This window comes from Nothoprocta perdicaria, unplaced genomic scaffold (assembly GCF_003342845.1).
Source record: "Nothoprocta perdicaria isolate Ctin4 unplaced genomic scaffold, notPer1 scaffold_18, whole genome shotgun sequence".
Classification (NCBI taxonomy): domain Eukaryota; kingdom Metazoa; phylum Chordata; class Aves; order Tinamiformes; family Tinamidae; genus Nothoprocta; species Nothoprocta perdicaria.
Window position 1 is genome coordinate 1,971,236 of NW_020454982.1, and position 24,555 is coordinate 1,995,790.

The 24,555-nt window shown below is 35.2% G+C and overlaps 1 long non-coding RNA gene across 2 annotated transcripts in view; it reads right to left on the reverse strand.

Moving 5' to 3' along the window:
- Nucleotides 1–24,555, reverse strand: part of LOC112944941 — an 88,314-nt gene that overhangs the window by 35,868 nt on the left and 27,891 nt on the right. For both annotated transcript variants that reach the window (XR_003248886.1, XR_003248885.1), the window contains exon 2: nucleotides 13,916–14,052. This is a non-coding gene — a long non-coding RNA (uncharacterized LOC112944941). The remainder of the gene's footprint in view (nucleotides 1–13,915; nucleotides 14,053–24,555) is intronic.

The following is a 24,555-nucleotide window of genomic DNA, read 5'->3' on the forward strand; positions in this document are numbered from 1 at the left end:
TAGACTCCAAGATCCAAATTAGAGCATCACAAAGGCAGAGCCTGACAAAAGAACATGACTTGGCTAAACTGAAACCATGTGCCACATCTGACTGCAAGAAAGAAGAGGAGACAATGAGGGGACAGCAGGGTGAAAGCACACAAATTGCATCCTTAGCTTGGAGAAAGGACTTGGACATGTGGAAGTTGTAAGTTTTGGTCACTTTGAGTAAAATGAAGTATAATATGAAAATTAATGCCTTAAAGAAATAGCAAAAAGTAGGTAAGCTTTACAGTTTGTAAAGGAATTCTACTAACACTCATAATAAATGTATTAAAAGAAAATCTCATTTTCTTTAATATAGTCACTCAGATAATACATAGCAATTCTTTCAGCAGACTATAACAAATATTTTGTCAATTTCAGTTACACTGCATAGTAGTTTTATGAAAATATACAATATGATCATAATGAGAATGGATTTGTTTTGTAATGCATTCTATTCTCATTATCATTTCTGTAAGACTGAATTTATGATGTGTTGTTTCCTCTGGTAAAGCTCATAGCTACAGCAGAATACAACAAATCAGATACAGCAATATATGCTTCAAATATTCTGAGAAAGTTAACAAACTGTCTCCTATTGACATTTTTAGTGTTCTGTAATTTCATTTGTCATTTCCATTTTCTTTGTTTATATGCTCAGTATCTGGCAGCTCTATGGATAGCCATTAAAAAATACAGGAACATTTGAATGAATAACTTTGCCTCATTTCATGCATTGCAGTAGAAATGTAAATTCAATGTCCTCTTCAACCAAGAAAACAGAAGTGAAAATTAGGCGCACCTCAACTTGAATCATGCATACCAATCTCCCGCCTCAAAATCACTTCCGAAGAGAGCATGTTCACTAGTTGTACATACAAAACATTTTTTCACCTCTCCATCCAACTAGGAACAGGGCCACATCAAACTTCACTGAGCAGGCCAGAAGACTTATAAAACTTTCATATTGAATTTCAAAAAACAGACTTCTCCACTGTACTATATCACTTGTTTTCAGGAAATTTCTTAATGTATTAAGGGAAAGATAAAATATAGATGCTGTTGGTATGAAAAGTACCATTGATTTTACATCAATTTTTAAATGAAGCCTCCATACTTCTACATATTGGCCGGGTACACATGTACAAGGAAGAAGGAAAAGATGATAAACACATTAGGACTTCTGTTGTATGATGAATCCACATTCTTATAATGATTCAAGTCTCTTCTATCCTTTAGAAAGAGAAAACATCAGACAAGTTTTCTCCCTCTTAACCAACACTCCCATTCCTAGGAGACCTGATTTTGTGTTTACAGAATATATTTGCTTTGAGCTTGAGGTGAGGAATGACCCAAGGCTTTGTTTTAATGAAACACAGATGTAAATTTCTGCTTGGTTGCTAAACTTCAAATTACACCAACTCAAATCTAGTCAGGATACTATAGTATTCAAAATGTATTAACTTTTTTTTTTTATATCTCAAGACAAAGGAACTGATAATAGTCACACTGTTTGTTTCTTGTGGTTTGCTTGCTGGTATTGCTTATTCCAGCTATTTGACTGAACTAGCCAATGTATTTAGTTATCTATCTAGTATTGAAACATGAGAAAAGGAACCACTTCCTACAGCTAATGAATTATTAAAAACAGATGTATGACAAGAAAAGAAAAAAGGGAACATAGCCACCCTATTTCCAATTTTAGTGACTCATGGAAAACTTGTTCAGAACCAGTATTTTAAACTAAATGATAGGATAGATTTGCATTAAAAGGTGTATGTCTCCTCTACTTTCAGAAAAAAAATATGCAATGAGCCATGTAAACTGTGCAATGTGTATAATAATGCAAACAGTCATGAATTGCAGATTTTCTAATTTCTTGAAACTCTTCTTGTACAGATACCAGATTTTTATATTCAGTACTCTCTATTTAAAAATTTTATTGGAAAAATCTATTCTAAAATCTTCCCTTAAAAGTCTTAGGAAACATTCCAGGGACCTTTCTTCCTTCTCCAAGACTTTTTACTGTCTTTCACAGGTGAAGGATTGCCATCCATAGCATTCCTTTTCAGCAGAACCTGGACACTCATGCGCTGAGCCTAAAGATCAGTGCTGTCATCAAGCCTGATGGCACTTGGCATCTCATGCATACCGTGTCACAGATGGGAATGAGTTATTAAATTAGTCCAAGTACATAATAAAATGGATTTGCCTTATATCCAACTCAAGGAAGATATTACATGTTATTCATAAAGTAAATTGCAGTTTAGGCATGTGCTAGCATATTCACAGAATGATACTGCATACCAAATTAGGTACTAAATTCAAGTTTTGACATGGCAATTTCCCTTGTAATAACACTATGAGGGAGTAAGTATTAATCCTTAATCAGCCTATACAAATATACTGGCACCATTAAAAACATTGGAGGCTTTCTGTGATAGAAAAAGAAAAGGAAAAAAATCTTTCTTAACATAGATCATGGTAGACCATGTGACAGTTTGTGAAATATATCCAGTAGAAAAATCTCATCTTTAAACTTAGAAGAGAATACATTGTCTTGTTTAATTCATCTCACCTCACAGAACCTCTGATAATTCCTCAGCCAAAACATTCAGTTCTTTCTTACGTATCTGGTCATAATAAATCTGCTCCTCTGCATATTTGCCCACATAACATCTTTTTCTGTAGGTTTATTTTTGGGAGTTCTTTCAAGTTCTAAAAGTAAAACCCAGTTTATATAACATGTATTATTGTAAAAATATATTAATGGATAAGTTGAATGGATTTAATTCTATTATAATTTCATATTTTCTATTTAATACTTTTAATGGCAACAAGTACTAAAAAATGGAAGATCAGTAGTATAAAACTTGGATTGCAAACACTGTCAGTATCTGAAATCCACACATGTTCATATAGATCAGATAACTTTCATCAATTCTATAGAATGCATTTCTTCATATAAATACCTATGCTTCCTTTACAGGAAAAAATGAATATTCTTACCCATGTAGAAATATTATTTGCCCAGAGTTTACTATTTTCTATCTTTCATTCCTCTTCTATTAAAACTCTAAACTGTTATCTAGTGGAAAAATAAATTAATTCTCTGTTTCAGTTACAAATCAAGTAACAGCAGTACTGAAGAGAGTAATTCAGAAAATGATTCATGAATCCTTATACTTGGTAAGTAATCCATCTGCTAAAATACATAAACTACTTGGCAAATACTTGGAAAAAGACCTGTACCCAGCTGGGATCAATCTGCGAGTAATACACACAAGGGAGAATACCAGGAACATTATCCAAAGCTGACTGGTCAAAGAGAAGCCTTTTTTTATGTCAACCTCAATGGGCTTTCGACTAAGCCCTAAAAACTGTAAATGATAAACCTAGCAAGCTGTGCTCAAAGCTGAACGTTAAAAAGAAATGTATGCTATGCCAAGAACAACAACACAGGAGCGTCAGTTAGAAGTTTAATATATTACAGATAAAAGAAATATAGATTCAAAAGGACACTCTGAAAAAGTAATTACTAAAATACAATCTATCTGTTAAAATGAAAGCATTCTGATGCTCAACAATAACCACACTCAGAAGGACATACATAACTTCAAATATCTAATTAATGTCTATGTATACAGTAGACATTTTCAATGGAAAAAAAATAACTTTAGTCAGGCAAATCCTGTGATAACCATTAATCGTTTTCTGAAGTCGTGGGGACAGAAAATAGACAAACATAAGTGATCTGGATGAAATGCTGGGCTCAGAAGTTCGAACATTTGATGTGCTGGTACATCGAGTTTCTCTCTTGCTGTCCTCATTTGTTCTGTTCAATGAATATGGATTAGCAATTAACCACAGCTAGACTGAAGTTAAAATGTATTACAGGAATAAATTTGATGTGGATTATATGATGCTAACAACGATCAACTTGCAGAAGATGACCTCAAATCTACTGTTCGCTTTATATATGATTGGAATATGATGGGAAATACTTGTTTTATTGCTCTATCCAACTATGTTAGATCTAGTGCTGCAGATCTAGTGCTGCTAGGAAGCAATGAGGACTACAAACTTAAAATTAAGAGAAATCTATATTTCACTTAGGTATGGATGTCCTACAGATAAAGTTATCAAAGGAACAATGCCCCTCCCACCCTGCCTCCCAGCAAAAAACCTTTTTCTTTACTTGATATAGGAAAAAAAAACTTAAAAAAAGCTGTGCTTCAGTTAGAAAATGTGATAGATAATGAAGAAAAACAAGAAAAAATCATAAGCAAGACAAAGTCATCAATTAAATGTTCCTTCCCTCATTTTAGGGAGGGAATAAATAATAAGATGGAACAGGAAGCAGAGGTAGACCACTATTTTTCTATCTCATAATATGTATTAACTGTAATTTTTATATGATCATATTTATTTTAATACTAATTTACTAGCAAAGTTGTCAGAAGCATCTTACGACCTATGCTAACAGCACAGAGAGCAGAGGAAGATGTGGAACACACAGAACGACAGGGCTGCACCAAACATGCTGCCTCCCTGTACCTGTGTCTAGGTTAGAGATTTCCTTAGGGAAGATGCACTCAGAAGAAATGGCAGTAAAGAGAAGGGATTGAGGAAAGTTGCAGTTAAGAATCCCTAAGGGCAGGGAAGAAAGCTGAGAGAAGATGGCCAGTTGGAGCACAGAGGAAGAGCCTAGCTGAAACCACACTTGGTCTGACTACACAAGACTACGTTAACACAGTGAGCATCAAGGAGAGGCAAAAAATTAGACAGCAAAAGATGCCACAGAACAGCTCTAGAATTCCAAGCCCTGTTAACTGCTCATTATTTAACTTTATGAAATAACGATGTAACACAGCCCTGCAGGTTGTATTCACACTAAAGAGAAAACTCAAAATTGTTTTTATATAACCAGATCTCTCCATTTTACACACAGGCATAAGGCAGTGAATACTGATGTGGCTGTGATATACAAGGGGTTTGCAATAACAGACTCTATAAATTAGAGCCAAACCATTCCTTGTTGACCACTTTTACAATATTTCAGTGCAGTTTGCTTTGTATTTTTTCAAGAGAAGATAAAATCCTTATAGAAAAGCAGTATGCTCTAAAGGGATGCCAAAAAGACTCTGGCCTTACTGTATGACTCAAAACATAAGAAAAAGATTGATCCTTGATTTAAAAATATAAGCCTTACTAAACAATAGCTAGAAATAATATCTTAGCTAGCCCTTTTTGATTGTTCCCAGTTATTCCTCAGTGTTTTTAACTGTAGGATAAGGATACCCAGCTGCTCAATCTGACGTCCATGAAAGCAAACAAACAAGCCACAGCTATTTCCTTTTTTCAAGTTATAATTTGAGTTTTACTTAATCCCAGAGAAGCACCAAAACATTCTAAAAATATTAAAAAAACCTTCTGGAAACATCATAATTCAGGTATATTTTGGAGTTTTCTTAAACTCTGTCATGCTGATTACATCTCTCCTCCCTGCTCAATACTCCTTTTCAACAAGAAGTCCTTCTATAACCAAAATCCAGGTTAGACTATTCCACCAATTTCTATAAAGATGTCAAGAGAGAACTTGAACAGTGGCTTAAAACTGATGCAAAAATTAAGTGGAAAAAAATATTTTCACATCCTATTCACATATTGTGTCACAGAACATTTAGTCATGACACATTTCATTTTCTTCTAGTCTCAGAAAGACTACAGAAATATTGTTAGATGGTACCTGAACAAGAATTACATGTTAAATAGTTCTGAAAAAGTAAGAGGCATTGAGTTATAATTTGTCTATTCTCTATTTTCTTATTATGTAGCAAAGCTACCCACTGCAAATTTATTACTTCAGGAACTACTTTTACTCCATGTTTGTACAAAAGCTAGTTACAAAGAAATCTCAACCAGGCTTCAGTACACCAAGTGCAAGCATAATGTAAATAATAGGCCTGTACGATGCAGTAATAAAACTTTCATTTAGAAAAGTAAATAATGTAATTTTAGAACCTGTTCGACATTCAGCAGTGTATACATGCTACAAAGGTAAAGAGAAGTACAATTAGAATGAGTCATGCTTTGTGCCACTTTAATTGCATGATTTTCTTGCTACTTGACTATCCCATATTTTACTAATTGAATTCTTTGTTAGCACAACCCAGCCTTGCCAAAAAAGAATAATTCTTCAAGAAGGCTCTGAAATACTCACTGCATCATGGCTGAGCGAGTCCAGCACCTCCCAGAAGATACTCAGCGTCACCAGAAATGAGGCCTTTAACAGACAGTGCTTTCTCTTGACTTCTCAGCATGCAATTCTGCTGGACTTCAAGCTTCAGTAAGGCAAAACTTTATGAAAAAGTGGTGCTCCTGATAGAGAACTTGCCTTCACACCTGTGCTGCCTAACAACATAGACACCAGAATGGCTGACAGATGCCAAGACACAGATGAATTTGATAGTTATACTATTAGTATTATTAATAGTAATTTGCATTCTAATTATTGTAAAGCCTGGTGTGGAATATTTGTATGCAAAAGGATTTCAAGAACCTTAAGCAGCTTAAGTAATGGTTGTAAAAATGTGAAAAGTTGATAGAAGGAAGTAAAAGTGAAATGGGAAATGTAGTGACCCTAGTGACTGGAATAAAACACAGGCTGCTATCTAAGGAAGCATACTGCTAACATCTGGCTAAGCATTTAATTGAACATATTCTCTTTAAAACAGAATTTATCACTAAAGCCTGTTTTCAAATTGCCAGAGTGGGGATTATACAAATAAGATCATTAAAAAGAATTGTTAAAAACTCAAAGCAGAAGGGCACTAAAAAAGCATGTACTAAGTAGAGGGAAACGTGAGATTGCAGGACATGGTTTTATTTGGTTTCATAATTTTCTTCTTGTTGCAAAACATTTAGTATTACGATATTTCTAACACTTCCACTATTTCCAACAGCATAGCTTAATCTGGTTTATAAAGCATTCATACCTTTCAGTACCCGATAGAGATAACATATCTGTAATAAATATTAAATCCTTGACTTTTTGACTGATAGGGATGAGATGCATGCAAATTATCAGGATATACAGTGTAAAACAAATAGAATAAAGTCAAAACAAAAACAAAACAAGAATATTCAAATACAATGAATGCCATTCTGCCATGAACTGACAAACTAACAGGCTGGTAATTCTAAGCTGAAAAATAATCAAGACGGAATCAACATTTAGTGACAGAATAAGCTCCTAGGAATACTTAATAGTTGTATTTTATTTCTCTTTTCCACCATCTTGAAAAAATTTTCAGGGTCAAAGAGATACTCAGTATAATTTAGAGTAAAATAGGGCTGCTTTGTTTATGTTACACAATAACATCTACAGAGGCCACTAAGTGGATTTCATGACCAGAAAGTAACATTAGCTCCGTCTTTAAACCTCCTTCTTGATTAAAGCTAGATACTATATACCATGCTGCAAATGGAAATAATTTTTTCATTTTATGCTCTTAGGAAATATTTTATTACAGACTGCAAATCACAGCTAGAATTCTACCTTTGCATGGATCTTGACAAGCATAAAGTAATCCTAAAAAGCTACCAGTAAAAATTCAGTGAATGCTAATACTATTGAGTTGCTAAATTTATAGAACCTTTGGCTTAGTTGATGGCTGCTTGAAGCAACAATTAACTGAGAAAAAAATTTGGTAATCGCTGCATGTCACATGTGATGCAGATGCTGAATGATAAGAAAATTGGAAAATAAATCCTTTCCATGAAATGTGATTTACTAGCTGAAAAAAGGATATAAAACCACACAGCCCAAGGCCAGAGGGAATAAAACTACTTGGGCCATCTTCTCCCTCCTGAGGTAATAATCTGACAGCCTCTTGTGCCAAGGAAGAGATCCCAGGTAGCAACCCCATGCCATCCTTCCAGCCAAAGTGCCAACTGTTTGGCTGCATCTGTCCTTTCAGGGCAAATGAATTACAGCTCCCATTCCCAGTTGCAGTAAGGAAGAGAAATACTCAGCCTTTTTGCATCACTATGACCATTTGCTTAATTTTAAATTTATACTTTTATCAGACATGCGCACAACAGAAAAGTGAGACATAATTATGTCTCATAATTATGTCACATTAAACAACAGAAAAAATCCAGTTGGTTTTACACCTATTTTATAGTAGACAATGGAAAGCTTTCCACACAGCCATAAATTCAAAGATGTGTACTTTGCATCAGCTAGAGCTGGCTTCTGGGTGCTGTGGAGGGAGCATCATTTATAAAAACACTTTGTTACTATGTGGAAATCTCTTACAGGAGGTGTAGCTACAGCAGTCTCAGAAAAATGTATCTCAACTTCTACCACCACCTTTGTGCAGGATCTTTAGGAGCATTTCTGTTTGAATCGTATGGTATCACAAATTCATCACTTTTCTTTCAAAACCAAGCTGAGATAGCAGTTTAGGAAACAAACATTACGAAAAAATAATAATAAAAAAGATTAGAAAAACAGAAATGTTAATGCTGCTGCAATCATCATAAAAACTGAATATGCCAGCATGATAGACACCTCTGGTTTCTCTTTACTGTCCTTTTTCTGCTATTATACACTATTCAGACAGCTTTACAGAAGAACTGTGTCAGGAAAACACAAAACATTTCATAATGCTTTACTTTGTCTAGTTATTGTGCATCTTATTTTGAAAGCTTTCTCATTCCCTACAATGAAATTTTACTTTCTAACTTAGCATTTGCTCTTGTCACATAAAAATTACTCCTAGAACAGAAGCCACATAAAGGCAAAGCCACAAATCGTGTGATCAGCTCTAATCCATAGTTCTAGTCGGTGATTATGCAGAAATTATTTCCTCATTTAGTTCACTGATCCCTTCATTTTGTTTTATATTCTGTACATATAACATTATTTATTACACAAACAATAAAAAACTAATTAAAGATGACCCAATCAAGTGTTGAGTTCCAGAAACTTGCACTGATTGCAGTGTCTGAAATTCAGTGCGTCTGAAATTGTGGGTACTCAGTACCTTCTATAGACAGGTATATTAAAGGAAAGCACAGCATTAGTTTTGAAAGAGAAGATAATGACTTCTCCTCCCACACTTTGGTATATATTTTTCTATCCCTTTCCTGCTTTAGTACTTGCTTTCAGTAAGTTTTGTACAGTATTCAACTGGCATTGCTCAGCTGAAGATGTTTTCTTTGCATAGCCCTTATGTTTTCATATAAAGTCAGCACATAAAGATAATTTTACACCCAAAACATTTAAAGGAGGTTTCTTTTAAAAGAAGTGAGTGCAGCTATTTTCTTCCATAGTCTAAGTCTTGCCTGGCAACAGCAGGTACATTTTTAGGAAAACAGCTGAAAACTAAGTGCATTCCTTCCAAAATATTTTCGCCACCTCTTGGAAATGTGGCTATACTTATCAAAATGCTCCTACAGACAATTCTGATGTATATATAAACACACACACACGTGCGTGTGTAGATACATACATGTGCGTTCACAAACACAAATCCTCTCATTTTACTACTTACATATGCTTTTAAATATTATTAAAGCATAAGTTAAAGTTATTGTGCAATATGAATCCCTGAAGGAGGAATCAAGGAGCTAGAGTGCACTCAAATTCTCAGCCCTGTGAACCACTTGCATTTCGACACCCACGAAGGGAGCAAGAAAGCATTGCAGAGACCTGGCAGGACAGAAAGGGATCCTCCAGCTCACCATCCTGGATCCACTAGGAGCTGAGGACCATGGCTGGAGAAGCAACCAAGAGAAGTCCCCAACGTGTGCGTGTCTGGGGTGGAATAGGGGAAGCAGGGAGCTGTTTCTCTGGCAGAGAGGCAGGATGGGGGCTGCTGGCCCTGCTCCCCAGCCCTAGGCAGGCAGGGTGGTACCTCCAGCATCCTGCTGCTCTCCGCAGCTGCTACCCTCATCCTCATCAAACCGAGTGTGCTCCAAGAGGGACCAACAGCAGGCCAATCTAGCACTTTTTGTCTGAGAAATTGTGTAGGGAGTCATTAAAGAAACATTATTATGTGAAAGATATAATAACAGGGGAAAACGTCAGCTGTAAAATGTACACACTCACTTAGACTACTCTAAAGTGATAACAGTTCTTTAAATGAAAAGTGAAGAACTATCAAATAATTTTAATTATCCAATCAGGATTCTAATTTAGCATAATTCTACATATATTATGCTCTCATTTTCAACTAAAGAATAAAAATACCAGAGTACTTGTCAGGTCCTAAGCTTCTTGTGCTGTGTTTGAAAAAACTACTTACTATCCAGTTTCTTTTGATCATTATTCTGTCTCAAACTCAATAGATACAAAAATGAGAAGTTTCAATATTGCTTTAATGCTTTTAATAATCTATATGCAATGACACATCTAAATCAGTTTTACTGTTAAATGCCTTAGATTATTTCATTACATTATTAATAGTTTTATGTTGTTATTTCACTACTATTTGGGAGGAAACCTCCTCAGCTACCTATATAAAATAAAATGGGAACCCTAAATAATTTAGTAACAGTTGTAAAGCCAAGATACAAACCTTTAGAAGTTTATAGGCTTCAAAATATTTCATTCTTTTTCTCTGATAATTTTGCATACTTTCAAACTAGCTGTATAGCTACTTAAGTTATATGCTTTAAAATAAAAAAGTTTAAAACCACATCTTTGATGATGGTAATATTTAATACTTAAAAGCCATATTTTCAGCAGACACCTATTAAATCAAAATTTGAGGCAGTATTTGTCCATATGAGCAGGCTTTTGTTTGGAAGTCAACAAATCACATTTAAAACTGGAGGACGAAAGCAACATGAGGGAGGTCTGAACAGAAAAACTCAGCCAAAGCAGTCATGGTTTCAATCATATGAATCTAAAATTATGATCTGAAATAAAATTGACCTTACTAATCATTTCTGATTATCATCTAAAACCTGACACACTAATTCTATGTTCTTCCTTTTTTATGCAAATCAACATGAAAGACCAGATTGACTACTTCAGATCAGTACCACTTGACAATTGATCATTAATACATCCATTTATTTTTTTCCCCCTGTACAAACACAAGACATCTTTGAATTTTTCTATCCAGTATTCATTAAATCAGAGAGACCTAATTGGTCCTAAGATGAAAGACTACATACCTTTCTCATTCACATTGGGCAATTTCCATTTTTGAAATGCATAACCTGAATTACACAGACTTTAGATCTGTGTTTTAGTGCTCCCTTTTCCTAAACTTTATTTGAGCTTATTGGGATCTTTAAATTGCATATTTCCGTAGGATTCTTAAAACAAAAAGTTACCACCATCACATTTATGGCTATTATGTTATTATGGTTGTTTCTCAACAGGAATGAGTCTTTGAACATCTATTTCACTATTATGACAGCAAGAAAATCGTACACCCTGTATATATTGTCACATTAATTTTAAGGTTATATATTACAGGATAAAATTAAAGGCTACTTCTTTAACAGCTATAATGATTTGTAAAAAATAAAAAGATACTGGGTTTGATGAAAGCAAAATTCTTTTGACTTGGTTAAACTATAGAGTTTAAAATTGACGCATTGTAACATAATTTCATCTGATTTAAACAAAATGCCAAAGAGTGACTAGGAAAAGGATAAATATTTTCCTAATGAGATATGATTGTACATAGCCATAAATATAGGCAACCTATAAGCCTATACAACTAATCTCCTTGGAACTAACTTCAATGGATGCTGGCTTAACTGAAGCAAGGTCGATCTTAGCCACAGCCAAGCATGAATAAATTGCCCAGTAGTGCTAATAATTTAAAAATAAACAAACAATGCTCCTGAGCTATACATTTGGGCCAAAACTTTCCATGCTCTTTTTTGAAATTTTTTAATGTAATTAGTTTATCTATTTCTGAAAGACTAAGAAAAATATTCTTTACTCATGTTAAATAGATTATAGTGACCTTATCTTATACCATCTGTGTCATTTGTTGTTTTGAATGCTGGCAGAAGTTGCTGTGTAGGTTGAGGCTGGACATCTTGCCATCCATTTGGAAGTCACCAGAACTTGACAAAGTTGTAGCACTTGCAAACTACAATATACATATGCTCAGCAGTTAATTACTAGTTTCCCAGATAATTTTTTTTTTTTTTTTTTTTTTTTTAGAAATCAAATATTTCAAAACTTTGGATTTATGTGGGCCAGGCTGGATATCTTGACAGTATATCAGTAAAAATAGTAGTAGCAAGAACAAGTAAATTGTTTTTTGTCTGTTTGTTTTGGGAGGGGCAAATAAATAGTGAATAAATAGCAAAGTGACAGATTTGTGTTCAGACTCAGATGACACAGAGTTCTTTTAGGGAAAAAGACAAGTTGAATGGGTTCTCAGGAGTTCCTCTAAGCAAAAAACATAACAGAAATTAAACAATAAACACAAATACTTTAGAAAACAGGCTGTTTGGGAAACCACAGGTAACAAGACAGGTTTTTTGGTTGGAACTATAGTTTATAAAAAAATCAATATCTAGGTAAAAGGAAAACATGTACATTGCCTTTAATTGCTATATTAGGAAATATACATATTAACATTTTCACTATATCCCTTTATCACACGCTTTGTTCTTCTAGGTCAACAAGTGAATAATTTTTTCTCTCAAGAAGAAACTATTCGCACATCAATCTTTAAGCCATTGCCACAGCCTCCATGAAGAAAAGCCAAGCTCACCAAGGCATGTCTGATTAACATCACTTGTACAGTCTGAGGAAATAACCTAAATGAGAAGGACAGCAGCAAAATCAATCCTCTAAGGCCTGCAGTAGAGAGAAATGGAAGCATGGCTTGCCATTTAAATGTGATGCAACATGAGATTATACAGGTATGATTCAGCAATACCTGGGTACAAAAATGTATCTGTCTTAAAACTTAAAATGCAGCACTAGCGCTAAGAATTTGTTCTGCACCTATATTGCCCAGAGTGCTTTAAAAATGAAATATCTTTTTCTGTTTCTCCATCCAGCCCCTCTCTCATACCTCATCCTCATATTAATAAAACCCAGTCTCCTATTTTAAGGAGCATATCAAATGCTTTCCTTCTTACAGATGAAAGAAAGGACTGCACTCAGCCATGTTTGTACTGGCTGCAGTAGGTCGAGTTCAGATTTCATATTTGTGATACATTAGTCTACAGCATTCCTGATGTTCACAAAAATCAAACAAAAACTACTTTTTTTTTTTTTTCTTTTTTTAAGATTATTTAACCTGGCCATAACCTAGAAATCTGTCTTGTGCATTTTTTTCTTTCACTTTCATAAAGGTGGTCAGATCTTCAAATTGCTATTTCGGTCTTTGTTGATGTCAGTAGGCTCATACATTTCTCTAGCTTGTCTTACTGAACATCCAACATATGTTTTACCTCAAACTACGGCTCCCATTGGTGCGGTATGAGCACTAATTTTCATTTGTTTGCTATTTTTGCACTGTTGTTTCTGTGGCATGTGGACTCACTACGTAAATTGCACATAACAATCTATTAGTTTATGATGCTTATAGGCATAAGCACCAGGCATGATCACCTGCTACTTCTCTGACACTCTCACTGCAGCTACCCAGAAATAGTCCACACTTATGCAAATACCCTGAAGGTAAAAAGCAAGCAAAACAAAACAAAACCTTAGGCTGTGGCAAACTCCCAAAAAGAGGCATTGAAATGCAGCAATTTGCACAGTCACATAGAAAACTTATCAGTTATTTGCATTAAATGGACAGTCTTCCCTTTTCCCCATCCTCCTCATTTCCCAAGTTCTTCTGCACTTGGGCACTGAGCCACAGAAAAGCCCTCTCAACTCATAATGTACCTGCAGTCCCTGAAATATCTGATGCACATGATCTTATTCCAAGCAGGCAGGAGATGATTTCTGTGTCGGCTGAAGCTTCAGAGTAGCTTTGCAAGAGAACAGCACAGAAGAAAAGCTAAGCAGCTCCGGATCAGTCTCTACAAGACAGAACAGGAGATTACTAATAGCTAATCAGAGAAAGTACTCAGATAGTGGAATTATTACTAATCCTCTTGAGAGGCGTTTATTAGATTTTTAGTAGTGAAGAGCACAAGAAAGAAATCTTTCTCTATTTTGAGTAACCAAAATTGCTTTTCTTTTGAGAAGGGTTAGGGCAGGATGTGATGTGACATTCAGTCTAGCCATTTCTGCTTTTGTTGCTTCCAAAATCTCATATCATGATCATTTTTCCATGATGTGTCTTACTTTGTTCTGTGTTTTGCTCAGGCTGCTAGTATTAGCCTTCCAATCTTTATTATTGCTTTATACTGTTAGACAAGCAATTGGAACAGTCAACAGTGCTGAATCATGGAAACATTTTGTGCATTCTGAACCTCCAAAGATACCCTCATAGTCAGCTTCAAATATACCTGTATTCTTTGCCTTCTGCATTACATGCATTTAGCTAATGTTTCCATGGGGATCAATTATAAATAATAACATAAGATGGATCATACATGTCATTGTGGTACTGATGGATTTTGGGATGGTTAGTTGCCATAGCAATGACTCGGCTGCGGCGCGCTGGGAGAGGGTAGTCAAAGAAGAGCCGAGGTTCTGCTCTGCATATGCAGTCAACTTAATTAATCTTGACATAGCGTAGAACAGAGCAAGGGTTCCCTGAAAGAACTTGTTCTGTGAGGCATTTCTTGTGTCCTTGAACATTCCAGTCACAATGTAGCTCTGCTACAATGTTTTCTCTTATACACATCTGGCGTTTCTACTTATTAAGACGTATTTTTTGGCACTGTCCGTCCTACCTTCAAATTGAAAATCATTTAAGCAAATGTTATTGCACTATTCACGCTCTAGTGGATAACACTGGATAAATAAGACCAGCTTACACTTTTCCAGTATGCTTTAGCATGATTTAAGGATTGAAGGAATGATTTAAGGAACACTTTGAAAAGTCAGTAAATAATATTTACATTGTGTGGTTAGGATAACAGAAACAGAGGTAGAACAAGTGATTTGTTTTGTTATCTAAATATATGTAGAACAAAAATTGAAACTCTCGTTAAAGGATCCTTATTTCATGCCTCTGTCATCCATTGGTCTATTTTATCTTTTTAGTTTCACACATGAAATTTTATGCTGTTTCTTTTCTGTGCATGCAGTCTTAGGCAGAACATTTCTCCTAACAGTTCAAATCTCTGCTTGGTATTAATTGTCATAATAGCCATTTTCTCCTTTTGTAAAACAAATTTTTAAACCATGTATTTTATCTAAATTCATCTGTTTTTTCCCCACCGCTACTTACTTTCCCAAGAAATTACTAGAAAATATTTAAAGAGTCATTTATAAACTTCTTTTTTCTAGCTAGCACTTTATCAGCAACTGTTACAAGTGTTGTAAACTCCAAATGAAAGAGTTTATTTCATTTAGCTAAGACTTTTCTTCCTTTTCACTGCAATTCCTCAGAAATGTCACCATATTATCCTAATTTTCCTTAAAGTTTTACAATTACAACAAAATTGAGTGTACACATTACACTCTCTACCTTAATTTAATGCAATTAACAGTGCAATCTCTAGAAAAAGATCTATTTTACCAATACTGTAATACTTTTTATTGTCATACCTGAAATTATCCAGATCCTGAATCTCAGAAATACAATACATGAATCATGAAGTTTTCAAGGCAACTCTGCTTTCATATAAATATGGTTTTCATATAAGGGGCACTTATTTTATTATCCCTGCATCTTCAAAAGAGTAATTTGGCAGGCCTAGAGACAGGCAATACAGGTCCAGTAATGAAATGAGATATAAAGACAGAACACTAGATTTGGAAAGCTTGTAACTCTACTGCATAGCCATTTTTAACAGAGGGGCTGAGAGATGTTCTGTAACATCTGCTCTAATACACGGATAAACCTACGTTCTTCTCAGCACTGCACTTTTTGCAAGGATAATGTGTAATAAGCAGCCCAAAGCACCTAGAACACTCTGAGACTGTCCTTCTGTCACACTAAAAGCCAAATGGGACCTACTTCTCACTTCCTCAGAAGCTTTTTCCTCTAATGCTTATTAAATTACCAGTTTAAAAGATTCATAAGCTTTAAGTCAGAGTTTTCATTACAAACCACTCACAAGCTGTTTTCCTCTAATTGCTCTAATTACCTCCTTTCAAAAAACAAACAAACCCCAAACTTTGGATCTGAAATTTCTTAATAAACATGACGTCTCAAATTGGAAGTCAATGATTGTAAGCACTCAAGTAATATTAGGACTGAGTTTAGAGCCTCCAACTGATTTTTACTATAACTTTTTAAAAGAGAAGATAATCCCCCATCCCCTCCTCTTCCCCCTCCCCCCAAAAAAGGCTTTATATAAATAAATTCGGTCAGACTGGAGCAGGACTGCAGATCTGAGACTGACTTATGCTTCAAGCAGCTTCTATTTAGGAATAGCTCCAGGTCACATCCTGCATCTCTGCACTGGGTAACTCAGGAGCAACCAATCCCCCTTGCTTACTTCTGCTGCTGCCTAGGTGCTTTTCTGGATTTCAAGTTTCTTACAGTTTCCAGGTGTTAAACACTTCAAGTGTCGCTAAAATTAGGAAATAGCAAGTATGTGAAGTTGGAAAGAAATACAGATTTTTGGACACACAAATACAAATCTAGTCCCACGTCATTTTGGAGCGCTTTTCGTAGTTCTTTTTGTTTCATGTGTCACTTAAGAATGTTCAAAAACTATTTCATTTAAAGAAATAGACAAGGAAAATAAGTGCTCGGCAAAATATCCTATATTAATACCTAGAGAAATATATTTTCTCTCTGTCGTTATAGAATGTAAACTGTTATTGCATTGATTCCTCTTATATGGCCACAATAATATACCAACACCCAAAGTTACATTTTACAGGCTTGGTTTCATTTAAACCTACAGTTATATATGTGTAGTAATTCTGAACAGAAGATATTCTTGTCTTTTTATGAAGCTGTGGATATTCACCTAACTTTCTTCCTCTTGTATTTTTCCCAGTTAATTCACATGTTCCACTTTCAGTCTTGAAAAATACTCCAGCTCCCATTAGAGTGAATGGAGGGTGGGAATGAAGCTATCTTAAAACTCACAAAACACCAGTACCTTCTTGAGGATTAGACACATTTTATGAGGGGAAAAGAAGTGACATTAAACGTATATTTTGCTTGGACAAGAATTAGTTTAAGTAACTTCTTTTATTTTGACTACATTTCGCTTATTAGCTTACATCTCCATTCAAAACAAATATCCAAGAAAAAAATATTTGGAGATTTAAAATAACTTTGGCTGGCAGAGTACACTAATGAAACAGGCTAAAGAAGACTGACGTTAGCTCTAATTGGACTCAGAACAAAGCTTTTTACATATTTTCTTTGAAAGGTCCCTACGACTAATTCTAATTCAAAGCTGTCTAAGCAATACATACTCTCAATTACCAGCAGCAAAGGTTACGCTAAATGGGCAACTGCTGGTTTAACCATGCATTATTAGAGTCTGCTAACATTACATTTTGGGAAGTGTCAGTTACTGATACAGCTTAAGTCAGAAAATAAAGCCCACAGGATAGTAAACTTTGTTCTGCTTCATTCTTCTTTCCTAATGATACAAACTAGCTTAGATGCTATACTTGGGAATCACCAAGTGCTTATATTTAATTAAAACTATATTTATCAAGTATTTAACATGTGAACAATATGCCAATGAAAAGGTAGATGCACCTATCAAATAAGACTTTTTTGATCTCAAATTTGTCACATGAGTGATTTAGAATCTGCGAAGCCAACTCATAAAAGACCCTATCCAAACACTCACTTTTACATCAAATTAAACTATCATAATATGCAATAAAGGGTCTCAAAACACTTTCTTCCTTTGTGCATATTATATGTGCAGTTCCTGGACAAAACAAGATTCATAAACTCTTTCAAAATAAGCAACAAGTTCTCATTGAGAACAATTAACCTAATACAAGCAGAGTTAAGCTCATCCTTGCTCAGCTAACCATTAAATTCAATCTCCCAGTCCCCTGAGGGATGGAGCACAGACTGAGAGAATGCTAGCCTGGAAGGCAGAATACTTCAAAAAAGGAAGGATATTTATTGAAATGCCAGGTCATCTGTTGTGATTTCATGTAATAAGTTCACTAGAGCATCCATTGATTACCAATCAGAATGCATCACATTATAGCTTTTGCGCTGCTCAGTGTACAAAGTTCCATTAAAATAATAATAAAAAATGAATTAACTTCATGCTTCTTGTGCAAGAATACATTAACGCAATCTCAGAAACCCAGTTCTAGCCATATTTTCATAATGCAATTGACTTCTTTACACTAGCAAAACTTGTAGGAGACCACACACAATTGATAACTAAACCCAAACTATCATGTGCAACTTGTCCACCAGGAGCCCTTGGGCCTTTTCTGCAAAGCTGATTTCCAGGTTTCCACTCCTCCTTGCCCCTCTCCCCGTCCCCAGCTTATACTGGTGCATCATATTATTCCTCCTTGGCACAGGACTTAGCACTTCCCTTTGCTGAACTTCAGAAGATTCCTGATGGACCATTTCTCCACCCTATCTAGGTCCCTTTGAATGGCAGCACAGCTGTCTGCTGTATCAGCCCCTCTTCCTTGTTTCGTATCATCTGCAGACTTGCTGAGGGCACTTGCTTTGCAAGCGAATTCTATTGCACTGCTAATGAAGATACTAAACCCTCGCAGCCCCAGTATTAAGCCTTTGGCTATCCCACTGGCTGTCATACTGCTGATCATACCTACCTGAGCCCTGCAGTTCAGGCAGTTTTAAACTCACCTCATCATTCCTGTAACCGGTACATACTTTACCGGCTGTCATGGGAGATGGTGACAAAAGTCAAGACAAACAACATCCTCTGCTCTCCCCTTACCCACTACACTAGTCATTTCTTTAGACAAGTTTATCAGGTAGACTACCCATGATACTTCCCTTCACAAGTCCATGCTGACTGCTCCCAACTACAAAAAAAGTTTCACAACATTAAATGGGAAAAAGACAAAGCAGAGGAATTCTAACTTGACCAATGGAAAGTGCTGACAGTTGTACAAATTAGCTCATATTCTACTCTGTCAGCAGAATATGAGCTAGGAATGAGACATTTTTTCAGAGCTTATAATATGCCTACTGGTACAGAAGAATTTTCCAAAGTAGTAAAATAAGAACTACGCTAGCCACTTAGTTTGAAGTTTTATTGCCAACCCAAAACTTTAAATCAAAGGCTATGGAGGCCAAGTCTCCCTAATTAACCTCAGAAGAGGCTGAACTATGCATGATTCATAGGAATCATGAGAAATGATTCATATGAAATGGTATATCTGTTCAATTTTTACATTTCCCAAAACCTAAATTCAAGGCAAATGTTAGAGATTCCTGGAAGCTGAAATGGACAATTTTGCATGTAGAAGCTATTCTGCAGGAGAGGAGATGCTCCTCTTCCCTCCTCTTCTATGCAGTGCTTTGCTTTGCATGAGAGAATGGAAGGAGCTGATCTTTCAACAGCAGGGAAAAAAAAAAGAGAGGGCATAAATGTGTAACTTGGGATTTAAGATACTCTCGCGGGAAGTGCATAATAGGATATGAATTCACAGATGTGAAAACAACCCCTTCTGGACTCCTGAGTGCTCTAATTTCCGAAAGACTGCGTAAGGCTGGGAGGGGGGAAGAAGACAGGGATCACTTCTTGCATATCTCCTGAAATTGGCAGTTAAAAAAAAAAAAAAGTTAAGAAGTCTAGCTTCATGAGAGACCACAAGCTGTGAAATGAAACTGAGGAAAGACACCTATCCATGTCTAGTGGCCATAAAGATCTGTACTGAGAGCTGCATTAATGAAATGTACATACCTGCCTGAGGCTTCTACGGCAGCCATCTGGTTGATATGAGCTCCCTACACAGTCAGTACTGAAAGATTCTTTCCATCTAAGTTCTGTTTGCCTTCTGGACTAACCTTTTTTTGCATGATTTATTCATGGGAAATGAAAAAAGCTCAACCCTCAGTTGAACTTAAAGAGACTTAGGGGCTCAGTTAGCTAAAAACTAAGGACAAGAGAAGAAAAAGATCATCTCCATCTTCAACAAGTCATATTAGGTTGCCTCCCTCCTTGTTCATCATGCTGACACTTATCTTCTGCCTCTAGATCATATAAGCACTTTCAACTCAATATTCAATGACATGGATTCTGCTACAGCGGTCAGAAGCCTAAAGGTAGGTGTTGCAAAGCTCTGTGTCATAACACACAAGTACATTTGAGTGTCTTGACTAAATTGCTAAGGCTAAATGAGAGCTTCCAGCTGTCGTTTTTCTTGTTAGTGCTTAAGGCTGGCTCCAGGAAAAGCCTTGATAAAAATATGAAAGCTTTTCCTCAAGAATGGAGTAAAATGTCTCAGGCTGGGGGATTATCATCAATATATCTGCAGGGAGCATAAAAATACCTCTAATCTAAGCATAATTATCCATTTCCTTTTCTCTCTAAAAACAAAATTGCTCATCTGAAGCGACACATTTCTATCACTGCGCTGAGCTGGACCAGAACATAATGGACTAGCTGCAGCGTAATGCACTGCACTCAGCCACAAACAGTCACACTTCTCCAGCTTTTTAAAGACAAGTAGGACTTCTGTACTATCTTCAAAGCAGCCAGACAATACCAAATGAACAAACCTACAGTGTAAGTCGCTTCATAATTCAAATTGTCATTTTTATATGCACTATGTAGCAGTTCTTTGAAATTATTATGATTTGCTTCACAAAGACATTAGTATTTTGGATCAGTGTACAGCAATTAATTGATATTTTCAAACTATAGCATTAATTCATAAGTTAGTAGTTCTTCCATTAGCATTACTATATATATTTTGCATTTCACTATATTCAGAACACTTGCATAAACATTTCTTCATTACTTACACTTATGATTTGGTCTACACCAAACATTTGCCTATATCTCCATACATATACCTATGCAGGATAAAATTTTAAAATGAGCAAAGAATATCTTATGCAAATGGATAGTGAAATATATTATTTCCTGAAGAGTTGTAAAAGTAAATGTGTATGACAAAAAATTCCCTCAAGGAGCTAGATTTCTGACATAATAGATCCCTGAATGCTTTATCATCAATAACTAAATGGATTTTAAAGTCTTCTGAAAATTGCTAAATATGATATGAAACGTTTTCTTTACATTTTAAAGATCCTCCATTTTCCCAAAGGAAATGGTTAATAATGAAATTAGAGAAATATTTGCTCATGTTTCTTTGTAGTTTATCAAAATAAAGTTTCAGTGATTTATCTTTTAACCAAGAAGCTTCAAAATGAATATGCTAAACTGTGTGGAAAAAGAAATCAAAGCTCATTCAATAAATTAAGTATATGAAAATTTACACTAAAATAAAAGACAAAAATCTGTTAAGGTCTTTGCAAGAAAACAATTCTAATTAAACAATTCTAATTAAAGATCTTTTTCTGGTTGAGCCTCATTAGTATAAGACATGGGTTCAGTATGGTGTTAACGCTAAGATACTCAGTAGATCCAGTTATGGAGGCAACCTCAATCATAACCAATTAATAAACCAAATGTTTTTAATATATGAATAAATTTTTAGTAATTTACTAACACCTAGCCATGTTAGTCATTTAAGGCTGGGACTTTAAAAGCAGTATGCATCAAGAGATGCAAATTCTGAAAACCAAGAATTCAGTAGTTCTAGAAATTTTAATAAACACTTGTGTCTCCAGATTGCTGAGTATCTTGAAAAACAGACAAAGACCATTTGTAAAAATTTACTTAGTTTTAACAATATTAAAACACAGCATATTCCAAGATGTTCCAAGAGTTTAACTCTTATTTTCTTTTTTTTTTTTTTTTTTTTTAGAAAAACATGAAAATCACCATTTTCCCAATGCAGACATGAAAGTGAACACTTGCTTAAAAGTATTCAAGTAATACCTTTACTCAAAAAAAGCAGAAATTAGAAATTTTAAGGCAACATTTTATATTCGGGACAAATCACACAGTTAAAGTTACTGGGCAAATAGCACATGAGAATTTAGTTGTGTGTTAAATGTGCCACTTCAGATAGAACTGCAATGTAACTATCTTTCCCTTCAGTGATGGTTCATCGTATTGAGGTCACGGAGCTTGCTGCGATGTGCAAGACACAACTGGCTTTGTGATGAAATGGACTAATTGTAGCAGCCGAAATGCAATGTGTGCTGCTATCTGACCTTTGTCAGGAACGCTACAGGCTGTTCTCATGTGTTACTGCCACGTTGTCATTATTAACAGTGACCATCAATTTCTTTCTGTCAAAGTAATCAAACCACAGGAAAGAAGTTTGAGGGACTCCTTATAGAAAAGGTCATTGGCACTTGATCTCATAAAGCTGCTTCCTTTGTTATTAGAAAAAGCAGGAGAGGAGTAAACAACGCCCTCAAGATTTTTTAGGAACACTGGAAAGTTGTTATTAGACTTTCAAACCAGAAAATATATCCAACCGATTGAGAAGACAGGGGATATAGAAAAGAAAAGTGTTATTTTGCTCTCCTTCAACTTCACTTAGACAAATTCCACCACGTCACACCAAATTTTTTAAGTATTGATTTTTTTCAATCATTTTGACATCTGAGGTGACAAAAAAAGCTTCAGTATGAGATCCAAGAGGAAAAAAGAGAAGTAGAGCCATAATACTGTATGGGGTCTGCAGCCTGCCACATCTCCATAATCTACAAGAGATGACAAGTCAGATGGATATGATGCCATTTTCTTTTTGCATTATTACGTAGTTTGCCTCAAATATGCTGCAAACTAATCAGAGACCTTATCCCAAGGGATGGCCTCTTCAAAAACAGCAAAATGGTTTGTCCACTTAAGGTTAAAAAATATTTTTCAATAAATGCAGTTGGAGCTCCCTCTACTGGTATTTTTCAGCCTTCCAAACTTCTGCTGTTGGTAAACTTGATGTTATCCAAGCACATTCGTATTACATACATATCAACTTTTTAATTATTATATAAAAAGAACAAGAGTAACTATTTAGGGCAAAACACACCTAATGTAGGGATTGATTTACATAAGCATATGTTCATATTATGCATATATTGTGACTTGCCAATAAAATTATATAATGAAAAAGTATCTGTGCTGTAAAAAACTCTATAAGTTTGTCATATACAACAGGCACTAACTTTGGGAGATCAATAGAAGCTGTGTGGCTCTAACCAGCAGGCTTAGAGACGACAAAATAAATGGGAGTACAAATTTGTAGGAGAGTGAGAAAGCAGGAGGGTGGGAGTAGCAAGAAAGGCTTTAACATTTCCTTTTAGAATCACATGAAACAACATATGCTCTTCTGTGAGGCATAAGCATCTTTATCACATACAAGCCACAACAAAGGTCTCCTCTCTTATCAGATCCTTGGTTGAAGGAAGGAATGTAGCACATGAAATGCTAAGCAAGAAAGGGAAGAGAGGAAATAAAGGTTGAGACAATCTTTGAGTATGTGCCACAAGAAATTCAATATTTGTGAGTTTAGAAGTAATATAAATGATCAAATTCTGGACCCCTTAATATCCACAGAGCAAGAATTTTGTGGATTAGACTTTTCCCAGTAGTGTTAAGGCCATTTAAATCAATTGGAAGTCTTAAGACTGATATTTCTGGCAATTTTCATGTAGAATAAAATATTATCCTTTAAAGAAAAAAAGAATACTCTTTCCTCATAGGCCCCTCCATTTTACCAGTGTTTCTTTCAATTACTTCTAGGAAGCTCAATATGCTCAGGACAGCATTTGTCCTTCTATTTTCATGTTCTCCTTTTAAAGTCTAAGTCAGATAAGTCACATATATATTTTAATACTTTACACCTCAGGGTGAAACTTCTGGCTGTCATCTAGGGCTCAGTGATAAAAGAAGGACTGATTAAAAGAGACTGACACCACAGAGCTGATAGAGTTGAAGGACTCTGGGGGCTTCCACACTATTAAAAATCACTCATGATTCTCTTTCAAGAAGACTGTTTCAAACAATCACATTTAAATATTAATTCAAACCAACATTTGTTGCCCCTCTGCTCTGTGTGTGTATGGATGCCTCATTATGAAAATAATTTGATTATCGTATGTATCTGTCATAAAAATCAAAAAAACCCACTATATGTATTGTCAAAGTTAAAAGTATGAGTACATTACCTGATGACATTTTATTAAATTCTACACAGACAAAATCCAACTGAAAAGAAAATGTTTCCTAGGGTAGTGTTTTCATGAGGGAATCTAGATTTAAAATCTAATTTGGATGTAACAATTTAATATTTACACTCATGACAACTATACTGTTTAACAGCAGGTTTCCTGCTTAAAATTCAGGAATTACTGTATTCAGTAAAATATTAATAAGCTGCATTTACAGAGTACCTCAATT